Source organism: Electrophorus electricus, chromosome 26, assembly GCF_013358815.1.
Source record: "Electrophorus electricus isolate fEleEle1 chromosome 26, fEleEle1.pri, whole genome shotgun sequence".
NCBI classification, from domain to species: Eukaryota; Metazoa; Chordata; class Actinopteri; order Gymnotiformes; family Gymnotidae; genus Electrophorus; species Electrophorus electricus.
In genome coordinates, this window is record NC_049560.1 from 4,797,805 (window position 1) to 4,816,467 (window position 18,663).

Consider the following 18,663-nt stretch of genomic DNA (forward strand, 5'->3'; position numbering starts at 1 on the left):
TAAACACATACAGTTATTCTCAAGGACAGACCTTCTGCCAGTGGAAATAAGAATTGCTGTTTCAAGTTCTGTTGTTAAACAAAACTGCAACACTGATTTCTATGAAGGCTTTACCAGGGACACCATGTAGCAATGGAAATGGAAATGGCCTGATTCTCCACATTTAACCCATATAATCAGTCAAACCTAAGCATCTTACACCAGAGTTCTGCAAGGCTACTAGTGCACTCCCCCTCAACTTTAGGCTACTTGTTAAGTTCAGTTGCCCCATATGCTTCCGCTAACACGCTGCTTTAAGACCGATCACAGCTCCTTTTCTTGCGTGACCTCCACATTACTGTGATTAATGACTTTACATTATCCGAGACGGAATTAACCCTTTGTTTATACCTCTCAGGGGGAAAAAGAAAAGACATTAGGTACATAAAAGGAAATATATATATATATATTTAAGAGCATTTTGTTATTTGCTAATAAAAGGATCGCTGTAAATTATATTTCTATGGTTATTTGTACCTTCTCTGTAAAATATCTTGCTTTATACAGAAATGATCTCGCGTATAACAGAAAAAATAACAAAGTACACCTTAGACTTTTCTGATTAAACATTTAGTTGCTCCCGGCCACTGCTTCTGTTAGGAGAAAGCAACTACCTGTGTTACTCTACTCGGAAAACATAAAAGAGTAACTTTCTAATGGGTCAAACTCGTTTAATGTTACTACCATCGATACGACTAAAAAGCGCTCCAATGGGGAGCGATGATTCCGGATCAAATCCGCGTCAAAGTAACGGGTTTGGGTGAGACCACGTAACAACTTTACCGAGTAAACAGGTATAGTCTATAGTATAATTATCCAAATATGTAGCTAAAAGAGAAAAACACCAAGAGGCATCTGGATTAGGATTAGCGCAGGCTGAACAGCTTTGTCCGTCTTTCGAAGGTCTGCGTGTGGACCCTAATTTGTCGTTTTATTTAGTCCGGTCGTTAATAATGCAACTGGGCACAAGATACGAACATATAAACGTGCGGTGCATGGACACAGACGCCTACATTTAGCTCTCCAACGAGAAGAATATTTGCCCAAAGGTTTTGACACTAAATTCACTTACCGAGCGCGGTTACTGGTCCAAGCGCAAATCTGTGAATCGCGCTCGTTAAAAGACGCCGCACACGAATAAGTCCTTCCAAAAACCTCGTTAGGTTGCATCCATGTAAAAAAAGAAAGAACCCCCCCCCCCCAAGAAACTTCCAGTTCCTCTAGAATCTTAGCTGGAAAAGGGAAATCTCCGCTGCATTTCGACCCTGCAAATCTACGCGACTTGGGACTATTCAGTTCTGCAGCCCGTTAAGTGTCGACAATCACACACTGAATTTAAAGCAGAGCAAAAAATAATAAAATACAAACAAAAAAACCTCGACACACTTAAGATTGTGTTTGCAGATCCACTAGTTACGTCTCCGCGTCCTAGGACTTTTCTTCAAAAGTCCTACGTCCTAGCCGGGGGGTGGGGAGACAGGGTGTCGGTTGCCCCCCTCCCTGGTTGGGTTAACCGTAGAAGAGTACGGCCTCGGAGGCTGACGTGATCGCTCGGTAGTTTCCGACACCGCTCGGTGAAGGCTCCTCTGGCTCCGTCGGTGTCGGAAACTACCGAGCAGTATCTGATATCTGAAACTGGTATCTGAAACTGGCGAGCTCTCTACAAACGTTCTCCAAAAGTTTGTTTTTTGTTTTTTTTAAAATTCTCTTTGCGAAGTTTTTTTTTAGCGATGCTTTTCCGACAAACTCAGCAACGCCGCTTCGACAGCTGAGAGTTAATTAAAGCTATTCGTTCGTTAAAAAAAAAAAAAAAAAAAAAAACATTTGAAAGAGATTTTATAAAGGTAAAGTTATACAGGAAAAATCGTGTAAAACTAAGAAGGGTGTTTTAAGATAATTATAATTTGTATATAAAAAGTTTGTGTTTTAACAATGTATAGAAAATTCCATTTGGAAATTGTATAAAACATCAATACATTTAATGGAGATTTGTTAATTCCTTTAATCTATTACATTTTAATCTATTACATATATGGTTGTTTATCACTAAACAGCCTCAACAGTGCCCAAAAGAAGCATAATGAAACATACAAAAAGATAACAGAAATAAAATAATGCGGTACTGCTTCATTAATTGAAGAGCTAACTTGGAACTGTTTATTCTCTTGGCACATAGACCCTACAGTAACCAGACTAATACTTTTTACACATTATGACAGGACTATGGTGTGAAGAAATGAACTGTGGAGGAGAGTGGGCAATCAATATTCCACCAAACCGAGTCAAAGCAGCGGGAGGCAGAGAGAAGTTTGATCTTCAAAGCTGTGAATGTTTGATGCTTGTAGTCAAACCTTTGGGGACTTTCGTCGGGTCAGACAGAAAAGCAATACTGCGGAACTCACCGACACGTTCTGCTGGTGTGTTTGCAAACGCCGTGCTCCTCGCCACCGCAGAAACAGGAATTGTGGATGGAATACATCTCCTGCCGCCTCTGAAACCGCCGAGGCTTAAGACGGAAGCCTGAGTATATATGGTGGACACCGAACACTGATGACTATTGACCGCCATTCAAAGAGCTGCATGCGGAATAAAACCCGAGGCAGCTTCCCAACACGACAGCTGCCTTTAATGGTGCAGACAAACATCGGCGTATGCCCACCCTTACTCAATAAGCATCGGCGCTGTATCGGAAGCCCCCGAAAATGGCGCGCAATGCGGCGATTCATAACAGGAAAAACGGGAGGCCGGCCTCCTGTCTGCTGCCCCTGCTGCTGGGAGATCTTTGTTTAAGAGTCCGGGCGACGCGTGCAGGCGTAAAAGTAAGGTGCTGATCGATAGGATGGTCTCATAAAACTGGTGCCGTGATTTTTATGTTGATTTTCATCCTCGCTTTAATCAGGCATGTAAATCTAAAGGCTCCATCGACAGGCCCGTCCCCGCACGACACAGTGAGTTCCACCAGGCTGGAGAGATGGAGTGTGCGGTCAGGACCACGCTGGTAAAATGATAAAGGAGCACTTACTGTTTGACATGGGCAATCCATAACAGTGTAATAAGCATAGTATACTGGGTGTCATTACATAGCCTTGTGTGTAAGTGTTTGTGTGTGTGTGTGTGTGTGTGTGTGTGTGTGTGTGCGTTTTCTCTAATATACAGATATATGCACCAAGGCAATGGTATAATATTTTTAAAAAATGATGTGGAGCTTAAAAATAAAGCACTTTTTGCATGATGCTACAGAAAACAACAAGCTTTTCACAGTATGTGGTACCCACCAGAACTGCCAGAAAATTAAAATGAATAATATGTAAACAAATATTGTCCATTCACAAGGCATGATCTGTAGCTCCATTGAACACAACCTGACCACGACATACAAGGGTGAGACAATGAGAGTCTGTACAACTGGCGCATGTACACAATGTCAAGACAAGCTCAACGAAAAACCCAGAAACATTACTCACCAGTTCATGTTTCACTATAACACAATTATGTTTGCTGGGTTCAGATCATTGCCCACTTTTCCCCCCCTCAGGGGACAGCTGTTGGCTTCGCAGATAGCTAATAGCAGGCTTTTCGTTTTTGTTGAGACGTTCTGAAAGCAAAACCCTGCGGTGCAACACTCTCCGAACTATAGTTAAACCTTAAGGACTGTTTTGTCAGGCTGGAGGAGGTCCGAACGCCGAGCACTTCGGTGAAATCGAGGGGCCCTCTTATGTAGCCCTGGGGGACCTCCCTTCAACACAAGGCCCTGGCGTGCATTCTCTCCACTGACAGAGATTTCACTGGCTTTCATCTCTTAGGCCCACCGTGCAGATAACATGCGTATGAGTACAGAGCCTCGGTCTGCTCCCTTTTCCCCTGTGGTGAAGGCAACCTTAGCCCAGTCGCGCTGAGCACGGAAAGGAGACTGACAGCCATTAGAGCGTAACCATACTGTCTTATCTCCAACCTGATAAAAATCTACAAAGGCCTGTGCAGAGATTATGAATTCATTACACTGTTTCACACACACGCGCACCAGGCCAAGGAAGGAGAGGTCATTTTCTCACTATCATAAATGATACATTGGAAAAAAAAAAAAAGACCGGTAAAATTGCCAAGACAATGAGTATCTGCATGGGGGGATTCACTGGTCATGAGCGAGGAGCAGAGCAAGCCCAGTCCATCCACAGTCTCTGGGAAGCTCCTGTATGCAGGCATGCACATCCCTGCATATCTCCTAGAAGCAGGCATGCACGTTCTGCAGGCAATACGCATGCACCTCGGGGAGCGCTCCACTCCCGCGTGAGCCAGGAAACGGGGCAGCGAGGAAACGAGACGCGTTCGATGCCACCGAAACGCGACACCCTCCGAGGTCACGGAAAGATGGCTCTGACCGTCGGTCCGTGTCTGGAAGACCCTGCGAGTTGGTGCGTTCTAAACCAAACGCAACAACAACAGCAACCCTGCCTCTTCACCTTCCTCCTCCTCCTCTTGCTCTCTCTGCCATTTTGATGCTCGTGGGAATGGCAGTGGCATGGGAAGATATTCAGCCAGTCAGCTCGGAGAGAGGGAGAGAGGGAGAGAGGGAGAGGGTGAGCGTAAACATGACATAGAGAAGGAGTGGGTGAATGAACGACTTTATGAGACAGAGAGAGAGTGAACTGGAGGAAAAAAAAATCTCAGGAAGCAGCAAGCGTGAGACAAAAAAGGCTGAGTGAGAGAGCAGGCAGGAGAAGAGGACGCGAGTGAGTGTGTGTGTGTGTGTGTGTGTGTGTGTGTGTGTGTGTGTGGCAGGCTGCTTCAGGATAGCAGCCTCCGTGAAGTGACGCTGTTGGCCTTATTTGGCGAGGAGGTTTCGAGAGAGCGCCTCTCCTGCTCTGTTTACCTAGCGGGTCAGTAACCCGGATGCAGCCCGGCGCCGCCGAGCAAACAGCACTGGCAGGCCTACTGTCACAAGGCAGCGCCGTTCCGGGTGTCCGCGTACCTGTCCTCCAAACTGACAGACAGGGCAGCTCCCACTCATGCTCATGTCTTTCACACGAACGCGCATGCACGCACGCGCGCACAGCCTATAACCGTGCAAGCGGAGTTCAGCTGTACAGCCCCAGCAGTGGCATATAAGAGGATCAGGCAAGGTGCACACAGCACATCCTTCTGTCGGATCCCCTCCCCCAGTGGGTTTCTATGGCGACGCCCCGCAGGTCAAACCATAGGGAGACGAATCAAACCGGGTGGATGGGCCCTGGCATCGGCACAGACCTGCCGGGGAAAGGATTGGCTCTCCGCGCACTGCGCCCTCAGCCGGCAGTAACGGGGCCCTGGCATGCAGCCTCTATCAGCCGCTCTGTGGAGTTACCAGCTTCCCCGGGCACCCTTCAGCCCGGTTATTAATAGAGCTCGCCGCAAAACTGCTGTTATTACTTCCAATGATTTCTGTCTGTCAACCCGCAAAGGCGAAAGAGGGAGCACAATCTGCGTTCTTGCTTTCCTGTAACCCCCCCCCCACTCCATTCCCAATACTCCTCTAGGGCTGCTTATAACGCATCCCATCTATAGGTAAATCACATTATGGGCTCTTTCTTTATAGCTACTTCTTTCATTTAATTTGCAAAGATAAGGAGATAAGCACTAAAACATGGCATGCATTAGGGTACACACACACACACACACACACACACACACACTCACAAACACAAACAAAAACCCTAAGCTGGCTTGCAAGACTGATTATAAATATTAACACAAATGAAATACGCTCCTCTTTATGCATGCGACACAGCTCTTAGTCAGCTCCTCTATTACTGGGACATCGAAACGCAATACGCCTGTGGTTCCCAAATACCATGAAATAATGTACGCGGGCACAATAAAAATTCATCACCTCCAGATACACAAAACCTCATTTGCATTTCTTTAAATACCGCCATAAATAACTGAAGCGTTGATAATTGAATAATAGTAATTTATCGCTATTTCTTTACAGAGTGTGTTATGGGCCTATGTGACGTGGAGGCAGCTGAGCAGGGACCACAGCCTGTGGCGTGGGGTATAGGGGACTGAGTTAAACAGAGCTTGAGTTAACGGTCTCGGGTATAAAGTCATAGAGGCTGCCGGTGAATCCGCACACATGGTGACGGTTGCACGCGGTGATGGTTGCACGCGGTGACGGTTGCACGCGGTGACGGTCATGCACGTGGTAAGGAAGGCAGCAGGGTGCTTCAAATGCCTGGCTAGTACTGTCTGCAGCCACGGTGAAAGATGGCCGGAACAAAAAGAATTCGTTAGTATGATTTGACCAGAAAAGGGTTGTTTTTTTCTCTCTCTAAAGTTTTAAACGCTAAAAACATGTTTAGTGCATCATTACTTTGATACAACCTGTGTTTTTGATCAGTATCTGTCCTCTTTTACACACACACACACACACACAGGCTACATCCAGGTGTTCCTGCCCCGAGATCTTGGCCGGTGGGGTTAGATCACGCGCTTCAGATGGACTGTTATCACCCTCAGTCTACTGACCCACGCCGCTGCCGCGTCCTTCCTGAAGACGGCCGTGTTTGTGTTGGGATGGCTGCCATGTCACCGCCAAAAGTGTGTGCTCAAAGAAGCCCATCCCCCGCAGGGACAACCCCCCCTTTGCACCTCTCCAGTTTCACAGTTCCATAAACGTGGGCGCTACAGTGGTCGCCGCACTGACGGCTACATTTATCAGCGCACCGGCGCAGGCAGCGGGACCCAGAGGACTCCATAAAGCCGTATCCCAGCATGCACGAGGTCCTCCGGCTCTGCGGTGCTTGGCTAACGTACATAGACGGGGCGAGAGAGCGCCTGGTTCTCGGCTGAGCGCACACGTCAGTCTGAATGGGTAAGCAGGGAAATAATAACGTTTCCTGTGTGACACACTACGACTAGATGTGCCGTGGACTTGCTCTGAAAGAATAACACAGTCAGTGGAATATCACAGTATAGACAGTATATATGAGGAGAGATTCTTCATCACTGGCTGCAGCACTTGGGGAAAGGGCTGTAATTACGTTAGTCGGGAAAAGGCGCGCTACGACTGCTTGGCAGTATGGGGTTCCCTGCCCCAGACGCGCAAGCTTTTTTTCGTGGCTCTCATGACAGTCTGATAATCACCTAATGTGTGGGACAGGGTGCGGGTCACCGCGCCGAGAGTTCACTGCTCTTACCTCTCGCTCGCACGTGCACTCTCAGAAGCTCTTTAGCGTCATTCTCTCCGCGGCTTTTCTTCTCGCTTCTTTATCCGCCTCGCCGCCTTCTCCTGGCTTTGTTTCCGTCCACTGCCTGGGTCCAGCTGCACCTTGAGCAGGGCAGGGAACGAAAGACTCTGATGAGAAGGACTGGCAAACGGAGTGTGGGAACGCCGTTGCGCTGATAGCCGGAACGCTGAATGAAACCCTCACGGCTAACTTCCGCCTTCACCCCCACCCACATCATGCTCACCACCACCAGCGCCCTCTGACCCCCAACAGCTTCTTTTTGGAAGTTTTTGGTGTCGTTTTATTTTTTTCTTCTTAATCACCTCCCTTTTGCTTCCAAGGGCCGGGCCTCAGCCCTCGGTCGTTCTCACTAGAGGGGGAGTCGCGAGCTCGTAGGAGGAAAGGTTATCAGCTGATGAGTTTGTATTGTTTGAAAAGCCCAGCTGCTAATAGATTGGCTTCTGTACGCTAGCGTGAGAGCTATTGTTGACAGGAAGGGAGTATCGAAATGTCGCGCTCGATCTCCGAGCTTTTGTGCCTGTGGTGCACTGTCAGCAGTTGGCTCTGGGGAGAGGTGATTTTTTTCTTCTCCATTTATCTCTCAACCCTTCCTCTCTCCTCCTCATTCTCTCCACCCCCCCCTCTCTGTCTGCAGCATGTACAGGCCCCAGCAACCTCTGGGGGCACAGTTTCCACGACAACCAACCCGGCAGGCAGACACGATTCCTCATCCTGGCAGGGCGCTTTAATTTGAGTCCAGCCAATCATAACAGCCGAGGACTGCGAGAAATCCCAGAAGGCTGCTGGGCAAGGAGGGTGGGCTGCACTGCGTCCTCAGGAGTCTCTCCACCAGCACGAGTGATCAATCCTCCCTGGGAGTTTGTTTATCGTGCAGCATTTACCCAACACACACACACACACACACACACACACACACACACACACACACTCTTGCATTGCCTCCCACCAGCCCTCCAACACTCCCTCTTTCAGATGCTTCACTAACTGGGTGGAACATTAGCGTTAAGCTAATGCTAACACCAGACCCCATGTCACCGATGCCTGAGCCTGACGTTAGCACAGCACAGCAGGGTCAGAGGAAGAGAACCAAAATCCTTCGAGCTCAAAATCCTCCACCAATTGCATGTCTGTTGGTGTTTTATTATATAACATGGGTGGAGCACGTATGTGACCGGCCATGACTGTTTTCTAACAGCTCCAAACTGTTGGCATAGGCAACAGTCACCGCGGGGACAGATGGTGAAGCACCATGGGGCATGGTAAACTGGGAGATGGTGGGATCTGTGATGAAGCGGCATTCTGAAAGGCTCTCTGCTATAAAGGACAACACAATTTTTCAATATACTAAGCAAAATCCCCCACAATGCTTTAAGGCATATGGAGCGATTAATCTTGTCTCATGCATAATTAACACCTGTAACCTGATTTTTTGCCCTCCTTCTCAACCCTACCAACACTGAGGTGACTGGGGAAAAAAAAAAGCAATTAAAATACCTCACAGCGATAGGGGAAAAAAAATCACCTCTCCTAAGCTCTCCAAATGTATCTGTCAGATATATGATCTCGCTAGCCGATGATTTTTCCATTGTCTGGCGCGAGAAGGTCAGTAATTCAGTCGACTGCTTTCCTTTTTCTGCGCTTTAAAAGCTTTTAAAGTAATGCTACCATTCACATGCTCAGCACGAACGCCCAGCATAGCATCCCAGTCACCCTGACGCTCGCTAGCGCATGGCTTAGGGAGCGAAAGCTGATGCGCGAACGAATCCCCCCGTCAATGCACGCCAGTAACACCGGGGGCCAGGACATGACTGGAGTCGACAGCCAAGGCCCCATGGGCGAGCGCGTGGTACGACCGGGTTTGGTTAAAGTTACCATATTCGAATGCACTAAACTCAGTCATGGCTCCAAAGCACCCCCAAGCTAAGTGCATTTTTTTTTATTATTTGCGGGCTTGCTGGCGAACGCGGTGCTATAATTTCACACAGCCGTTTACCAGAAAGTGCCAGTGGGCGTTCCTATCTTGTCTCGGTGAGCAAATGCCCAATATATAGAACCATAGAGACACCGAAACTACGGGCATCCGATCACCCTGTAGCATTCAGACAGCTGAGGATGGAGGTGGAGACACTTGCCTCCACATTGCTGCAGACTCCACACAGTGCGAGCGCACACACTCGTCTGGTTCAGCGTCCGTGTTGTTCTCCTCTGCCGTCTTCCCAGTGGCCATCTAGTCATTCTGACTCCACGATTCTTTGGTGCCGCTCCTCGGTGAAGGTAACGGCAATGGCACCCAAATCTCGGCACATGGCGAATAATAATCACAGCGCGCAGGGGCAACTCCCAGGTTGAGATGGAGCTAGAGGCAGAAGGGTGGGGGGCTGGTGTTCTTCTGGCGGGGAAAGGGCGTCAGTAAAAGGGCAGCTGGAAGGCGTGCTCAATGCCAGTAGCTGAGGCAGAACTAAAGCTTCACTAATTATGGACGGCAATAAGTCGGGCACGTAATGAAGACTGGATTTGGAGAAAACCCAAAAACTGCGGACATGAAACCCTTCGAAATCCCTTCGCCCTTCAGTGACATTGCGATGCTGGAATCGGAACACAGCCACAGTTGCAGCCCCAGGCCAGGGCACTGGACAGGGCGGATTAATCCCAATAAATCAGTCACGTGCGCTTGTTTACGGCTGGCCGCTGAGCCAAGCCAAAGGCTGAGCTTCGTCCCTCGTGCCCTGGCCCCTGGAGGGCTAGCGTACGTCGTGCGCTAGTCGCGGCATCATATTTCACCGCACACAGCAGAGATATCGCCGTCGGGCAGTGCCGTAAAATCCGGAGGTCTTCTCTGCAGGCGTCGAGCGCACCTCACGTGCCCTCGGCGGTGCAGCAGCCATGAGAACGAGTTCAGTGAGGGGGCTGCTAAAGAAACGTGACCCGCATACGCATCACTGTTGCTCGCCGGGAAGAGGGAAGAGCTAGGGCTCTCAACATTGGGGATAGAACACATAACCTGGTCTATTATTACTATTATCTACTGCAGTGGGATTTGCCGGCATGGAATTCCGAGCTGACTTTGACCTCCCGAGGCCCGGAGCGGGATTCAGCAAAGCTCGGATCATCCTCTTTAATCCACACTCGTTAAGGATAAATTGGATGATACTACAGCAACAACATTCAGTACCAGTGAGGATATTAAAAAACAAACAAACAAACAAACAAACAAACAAAAGCACTGAGGGTGAGAAGCGGCTTTGATAGCAAATTTAATAAATTACTTTTGATCGGTCCTTATGCCCTAGCATTCTGCTAACACCAACACGCACACAGGCGCACGCGCATTCTCATGCACGCCCTGGTTCTGGCATGACAACCTGGAATGTAACGTGTAACCACAATTAGAATCAAACTGCATGTGTTATGGGCAGAAACATTTGGCTGATCACAAGGAGTCAAGCCAGGATGCTCGCTGGAAACAGGTGGCTGTTATTTAAATGGAAAAAGCGACAAGATCTTTACCCCTGCAGGTCGAGGAGCGCTGATGGGAGTGGGACAGCTGTAAGAACCACCTGAAGCTGCTGCCATACACACTTAAGTGTCACTTTTTGAGGTATCGAAGCATGTGGAAGGCATTCCATTCCTTCCAAATATCACAGGTAAACTCCTATTTTTTGCTTGATTACTTCCCTAAAAACTAAACCAATCCAAAAGCAGCCATTGGCTATCCTCACTCCCCTCCATGCGGCTCAGGTGTTGTGTTCTGCTGTTGTCCCATGGCAGGCTGGAGTGGCCGTATCCCATCTTCATCCTTTGCCCACACCAAAATAACTTTCACTCTCCCTTCGGAGAGGACTTCTTAAATAAATTACTGCCATGCTATCTTCGAATGATGTGATCTTTGTTCCTGAGCAAATTAAAAATTTAAACCCATTTAGTAAGGTGACCAGAGTAACCTGAAACATTGCGCCTGAAAGTCATGACGATCCTACAGGACCATGAACTGAGGTCTGGGTAAATAATGACTTCTGTCCCATGAGGCCTGCTAGCAAGAGCAAAGCAAAACGGCAGAAGCGCACGCCGTGGCCGGACCATGCAGGCTCGTCAGATCTTTTTCAAAACGATTCTGGTGAGAGACAGATTTAGTTTTGGCCTTTGTGTTTGCATGAATTGTTTGTTTGCCAACATGCTTTTGTTTGCCAATGGTGGAAATTTTTAATTACCACATTTCATTGCAATTTATTCAAACAAACTATTTTCTTTGGAACGAGTACCTCGAGTACATACTTTTAGAACTACATGAACACAAACAGTTTGCCCTCTCAATCATTATGCAATACCATTTGGCAGTTATATTAAAATGAGACCCATCTGCTGGTGAAAACGTTTCCTGTGTTATCTCACATGGCTAAAGTCTTCTTGATGTGATTCTGTCAGCAGATAAGTTCCGAGTCATTATCTTATGCACTGAAATGAACACATGGGTCCTGTGTTGTGAATTATTGCTATTCATAAGAGATCAGACAGATCACAGTGAAGTAGTGAGGATATGCAACAGCATCGTCAGTGTCTGACCCGAGAGTGTCTGATGTCTGACCTGAGAGACATCCTGAAACACCCAGTGCAGCAAACGCTTGACATTTATTTGACATAGCATCTGTGCGTGTGTGCGCGTGCGTGCACACGCACGCAGAAGACTTGCCCACAGGGAATCCCACTTTCGTAATCTCTGTGAAAATGTTGAACTCTGAGGAACTGTTCGGAAACCGTTTTAACATGAAAGGAACTACCAACCTCCCAGTGTGTTCACATTCTCTCTTTCAGCTTTTGGTGGGAGACTCGTCCTAGCTGTGGTAAGGCGCTAAACTACATTTCCCATTCATTCCCGCAACAAAAACTGGATCTCTGGATCTTTTGAGTTGCTGAGCTACAAGTACACCGAGACATATTTCCTTAGGTACCTTCAGTAATTTCACTTTCAAAGACTCATTTTGCCTTCCAGCACCTTCTTAGAAAAGGGCCAACCGAATCAAGTTTAGTCAAATATCCACTCATCATTAAGTGTGGTTTAAATCAGCTTCTAATACTGCAAAAATAAAAAAAGCCTTTATCATTAGCAAATGGCAGAGCAGTTTGCAAAAACACACTAGAAACTAGATTAGTCAACCAAATGAGATAATTCTGGACTAAAAATGTCTTGAGCGATTTAGGAAGTGGAAAGTCAGACTTTTGCCCCAGCTTGCATTGATTTATGTGCCATTTTATTTTAGTCATTATTCTCGAAAACCCACAGCGGATTCCCGAAAACAAGTCCATTACTCAGGAGGAAATAAACAGGCTTTTTATTAATTGTGCTGCCACCTTCTCTTTAGAATGGTATCAGTGTATACACCCCTTCAAGGAGCACTTTCATCTAAGGGCACTTCCGCAAAAACCAAATATTCCACCACGAGGAAAAGCGGCATGGCTCAACTAACGGCGAGGCCGATGGCAAGCATGCCACGCAGCGGACTAGCTCTCTAGCGTCATGCTGCGATGGAAAGGTGAAGCGGCAGCAGAACTTGAAAGAAGACAGCATGGCTGCCGTGCGTCGCGGCTCCTGCCGAACATCCTGCAGTGGGAAGGAGCCAGTGAGCTGATCTTTGAACACTCAACAGAAGACGGCCGACTACAAAACAGTTGTCTTAACTGGGATGATCTTGGATTTATGCTGCTGGTCCATATTCTCCCTCTCAAAGAAAGCTATTGGCATACAGAAAGGAAAACCTCGTTATAAAAATGCTCTTTTCCATAAAAGATCCCAAGCCAGAAATTGGGACAAGGCCTCATGTTTGGTAAATACTTATCAATATGAGGGAGATTTAGAGGATAGTGCTGAACTAGACAGCATACCCAGCATGAGTCTTCTGACCTCAATTAATTGTTCTGCACTTTCCCTTACTAAAATAGCATCTCATCTTAGGCTACGAGGATGACAAAGTGCCTGCTGGACCTGAATGGCTTCTTCCCCTCCCTGCTAATGTATAAAGCTCTCTAAGATCCATCAGTCTTGACCTTGATGGTGGCTCCTGATAGCTAAATGCACAGAGGAGCGACAGGGTTGAGATACAGACGCTGCATGGGGCGTTAGCCTCTGGCGTCAGTGCGCCGTGCTATCTCTGGGTGGTGTACATGTGTGTTTGGGGGGGGGGGGGTGTGATTGACAGCTCTCTCTCTCCACACTCTCAGAGACGGACTGAAAAAGAGATGGGGGCAGGGGGCAGAGAAGGAGAGAGGGAGAGAGAGAGAGAGGGAGAAATGGGGAGGAGGCTGAAAAAAGACAAAGACAGTGAGCACGGTTAACAGGAGGTGCTTCTCCTCATCTCCTGGCTGGCTGGATTAAACTAATCACAACATGAAACAAGCCGGGAGCATCCAAGGCAGGGCCAGCAGCCTTCTCACCTCCTCTGAGTGGGATCACGGGGATCGGGTAGCCTGGAGACGTTTCCCCACCCTTCGTTACCTCATTGATTGCAGTTTTCTGAAGGAGAAAACCATCCTTATTTGTGTGTAAGCCTGCACTGCTATACAGGCCCACACATCTGTTTACCTTAGGAAAAAGAGGTGAACTATTAGCGTTTGCATTAAAAAAAACAAAACTGGACCTCTGTTCTCTTCTTTTAATGACGCCTCAGGCAAGAATAAGTGTTTATAATGCTGCATAAGGGTCCAATAATCACCAGATGCTTTTGCAAATCACATGCAAGTCTCTAGTATTAATATACACCAGATAGAGAGCCGGTTTGTCTCTAGGCATGGGTAGAATGCTTTTTTATGGAACAGCCGTCAGGTGTGTGCCCACGTTAAAGACCATTATGTCCACCCAAGACTGCAGAATTTAAGGAACTGTGAATTGCAAAAAATCAGGCACTTCGAATGGTTGCTTCAATTTGTGAGAAGTCTTCTGTTAGGGCATCCTTAATGTAATACACCACTAACTTGTATAATGAGTGACATCAAACCTATTCTCCCATATTCTAAACTGTGTTACAGCAGAAGAGCAAAGCAAATTTGGGCTTTTAAAGCAATGACTGGTACGAAATGCATCCACCGGATTGCCTTTTTGCCCCTCTGGGCTTGTATCAATAAAGTCCCTCAGTGCGAGTTAAGAACTGCTGAGCACTTTCGGCCAGCCACCGCTTTCTCTGAAGTTTCCCTCTCTAGCTGACACCACTGCGATACTTTCAGCAGGGCGACAGCCATCATTAAGCGAAACGCTCCTTCTGTACGGGGATTTAATGGCGCAGTGAACCAGTAAAAATGAGCATTTCCACATCATGTTTGGGGCCTAGATAGCGGGTAGCTACCTAGCATCGCTAATATTAAACATTTAATATTAAACGTAATATTCAAATACCTAGCTAGGTTAGCTATTGCAGCTACAACGGGTTCCGCCATTTTAGTGCTGGTAAAGTAACACAACAGCGTCAGGGGTTTATAGTTAAAAAACTTTTCCCTTAGCCGCAGTACCAAACCGAAGCTCCGTTTTCACAACTTTCCACCAAATGCTTTTTGGGTTTTGCCGTGTTAGTGAGGACCAGGCCTATACGCTCTCAAGCATGTTTTTCCCCACTCTCTCCTTGCTAACCTCGACAGGAGAGTTCTCGCTCAGGTGGTCGTTTAAATTACAACATGGACTCCCTTTTTGTTCTTATAATAAAAATTACAGCCTTCCATCGGATCTCTGGGAATACCTCCAGCGTCATCGATCCTGGAATCTCGCCAAGGCTTTTTTATTTTTTATTTTAAATTAAAAATGCGAACTATTAAGCTGCCCGCGTTTTACATCATTGCCCTCCTTCTGACTGCTGCCGTTCTGTTTACACCTACCGAGGCCAAAATAGGTTTTAGCGTCAGCAAAGCTTTGATCAGGTGCACTTATTTCAGAGTAAAAATAGCTAAAGCAGCAAAGTGGAAGAAGGATGGGGGTAATAAAGCTCGGTTTATTATTAATATATTACTACCAGGCATCTGTGTGTTTGTTCTCCAAACGACTCAGAGACGCGAGGGTGATGGTGTCATTCAGTGATTCTTCTTTAATGACTCACTTACTCATCTTAATTTATATATATATATATATTCCATCACACAGTACCATAGTTACTAATGATGTTTTATACTATAGTAGTGGTGTACCTTTGTCTTCTTTTCTCAAAACACGTACTAAATAATATAACCTTTAGCATCAGATAACCTTTTGTTACTAAGTTAGGCGTTTTTCTAATATTCAATATCTAAAGGTGAAATAATACTATTAATAGCATCTAAGAGGTTTTCTCATATTTAAGAACACAGACTTGACGAGCCTAAACGTCGCCACCAGCACAAGCAAGACGCAACGTGTTTCCCCGCACGTTTCCCCGCACGTTTCAAATGAGCAAAGTGGCTGCGTCATGTGCACTTGCGCTGATTCATGTTCTGCAGCTTGCCTGCTTGGCCTGTTCACTCACACGCCGTCGGAAGCGGATGTGTACGGTCCCATCCCCACACGCTGACAGAAGAGAGAAAATATAGCTCCACTATAGGTTGCTTGTCCGTCACTGGATCTCGATTCTGTTTGTTACTCATACAAAGTCATGATGCATCTGATAATGGTTTAGCAAATGATACCACTCTTAATTATCAATAAAAGATACATCCATGCGTGTGTGTGCGTGTGGGGTGGCTGAGCTCCTGTTATTGATGTTAAACTGTGTCAAAAAAAGAGCATACTAACTACAGAATGCAACATGAGATGATGTGACAAAATGATTGGAACATTAGGTAATTCTTACAAAAATTGGGGCCCAATGTGTTATATTTTTGTGCGTCTTAACTCCCTGGGGTTGCCTCTGAATCCACCTTTGGCTGTGACCTTCTTTCCCCTTGGGCCACACCATTAGCAGTGGCGATATGACAGTCAGACATTCCACTCAAGGCTTACACAAAAGTTCCTCGTCCTTTCTCCACAAGGCCAGCAGAAAAACCCAGATCGTGTCTGTTTGGCCTTCAATATCGTATTCAGTGTTAAGATGTGTCCAAGGTTACCCTGCCGTCTCGCTAACCCAAAGAGCTCAGAGTTACAGCTCATGTCGTTACCTTCTGCGCGCCATGACGAGTAGGCATGCATGATAATATCGGTACCATTAGTATCGACATGTTTACCTAAGAGTATTTCATGAGTATTAGTGCAAATCAATAACCCCAGACAAGCATAACATGTTGCTGGAGTTTGTTTAAACTGAAATCTTATCAGCTGAGAGAGATGCGCCACAAGTAGCCACACAGTTATCACTTACTGAGACAGCGGCAAAAAGCTAAAACTGTCCTTGTGTATGTCTGCACTCAAGACAGGAGACAGGAGCAGGTGTATCCCTAGGCTTCGTAGCAGAGCATCCTGGGAAGCTGAAACCTGCTAGCTAGGGCAGCACCCAGGGAAGACTGGCCTGAGGTGTCCACCCTCCCAGGGACCCATGGGCAAAGATAAGAGGATTAGCCCTCCCCCATAGTCAGCCCCAGGGGGGCATTAGCCCGTCCAAGAGGAAGCCTGTTTAAAAGGGCGCGACCTTTGCGTCTCTGTGTTATAGACGGTAATGGAGGAATGCTGCACGGCTGGCAGGGAGGGACGCGCAAGGTCAAAAGCGGCCCGTGCCTTTGAGCCGTCTCCGTTTCTCCTCGGGGAGAACGCGCTTCTTATTTTAATGACTCCCTGTCAACGCGAGTTCATACATCTGAGCGCCGCGTGGCCGGAGCAGCGAAACGGACAGGGCTGAGATAGTTACTGAGGCCCTCTCTGATTGGAGGGGTTTTTTTATGTATTGATTTCAAAGGAGGCTCAAATTCACACGCCTGTTTTTTATCTTCTACCTGAAAGACACTTTCTCTCAGCGGGGAGAGCCGAGCGGCACCCGTTCTTCACAGTGAATAATGCATCAAGCGAAGGTAATTACTGTTTTTCTGCGCTTTAAGAGGCCCACAGTGACGAGTACTCTCCTGGACTGCCATCAAGGGTGGTGGGGGGTGGTGGGGTACCGAGTAGCTACTCTCTCTTTATTTAACTTCAGCCAATAGAAGCCTGTTATTGAGATATTGAGAAGAGGGCAAACTTGCGCCTGACAATCACTGTCAGTGAGATGGAGTGGATGTCCAGGGGGATTGTGGGGGGTAGTTGGGGGAGGGGCACCCCTGGTAAGTCCATGCAGCTGTGCAGTGGCAGGGGAACACGGGACATTCACAGGTTCACAAGAGGCAGAAAATTCCCCGCTAGCGCTGTAGCAACACGGCACGAGAAGACAGGGAGGTGCCCTCTATACAATACAGGCTAGTCAGAGGAACCTGAGTCAGCCATGCTTCTGTGTTCAGTGCTGGGGGCCAGGCCAGGGGCACTCGGTCGAGTCCTCGTTGCTCCTGGCTAAAGCTTTCTTAGCTGTGCTCTGTCAGAGAAACCCTGATACTTTCCCACCACAGCCGAAGGAAAACGACCGTGGCCAGTGCACAGGAACAAATGCAAATGGCCAGGCTGTGTTCACGAAGGGGAAGAAACGGAACGGCGAGCAGGAAAGGGCCTGGGAAAAAAAAAACTTCAAAATAAAAGTACCTGTCAGGTTACTATCTGTTCTGCTCCAGGGCTTATGTTTCATGGTACACTCTTAAGTGTAAAAAAAAGCATTAATTACGTGGAATTTCTTTGTCTGTCTCTGTTTCTCTGACCTCTGTCCTTTTAATGACCTGGCTCTCTCAAACACACACATACCCCCCCCCCCCCCACACACACACACACGCACACTCACTCAGTGTCCAGCAGTCAATATTTTCTGAAGGATCACCTCCCTATGGAAGTGACAGGCAATCTTGTGCATCTAGAGGCTCTGTGCAATAAAAGAGCTTGTGATTGCGTTCGACCGAGCCTTAAAAAGACGTAATACATCAAATGCTAAGAGATAAAAAGCCGTCGTGGGCAAGTTAATCAGCCGAGTGCCTTTCACGGCCACTAAACCATTTGTCTCAATATTATAAATAAGGTCCATGACACTATTTTTCATTAAAAAACCACAACTGTAAATAAGCAGATAGCTAACAACCCCACAGCTGGCCCTTCGGAACTGCTCCCGTGGAATCAGGCCGGGCTAAACGGGGAGGAGATAGCACCAATCGCTTTTCTGCAAATCTGTCTGCTTTCACACTTCCACAGTCTGTGCAGAAAACCTCCACAAGTGGGAATTGCCTTTAGCATAGTTTAGCATTCTTTATAGTGCGGCTCTGTTTCCTTCTCTTCAGTGGCTGGCAAATTCTACACGATGTTAGGTGCAATGCCGCTGCCCCCTCCAAATCATTCTTGATGTGGCCTTTCAACTACAAGAAGTTCATAGCCAGGTAAAAACAATCGAAAAGATCA

General features: G+C 47.2%; 1 protein-coding gene across 9 annotated transcripts in view; it reads right to left on the bottom strand.

Annotated features, from left to right (window-relative positions):
• ptprsa (protein tyrosine phosphatase receptor type Sa) overlaps window positions 1–18,663 on the bottom strand; it is a 162,999-nt gene that overhangs the window by 129,590 nt on the left and 14,746 nt on the right. For all 9 annotated transcript variants that reach the window (XM_035523295.1, XM_035523294.1, XM_035523290.1 and 6 more), the window contains exon 2: window positions 7,215–7,345. The gene's annotated coding sequence lies outside the window, so the exon portion shown is untranslated. The remainder of the gene's footprint in view (window positions 1–7,214; window positions 7,346–18,663) is intronic.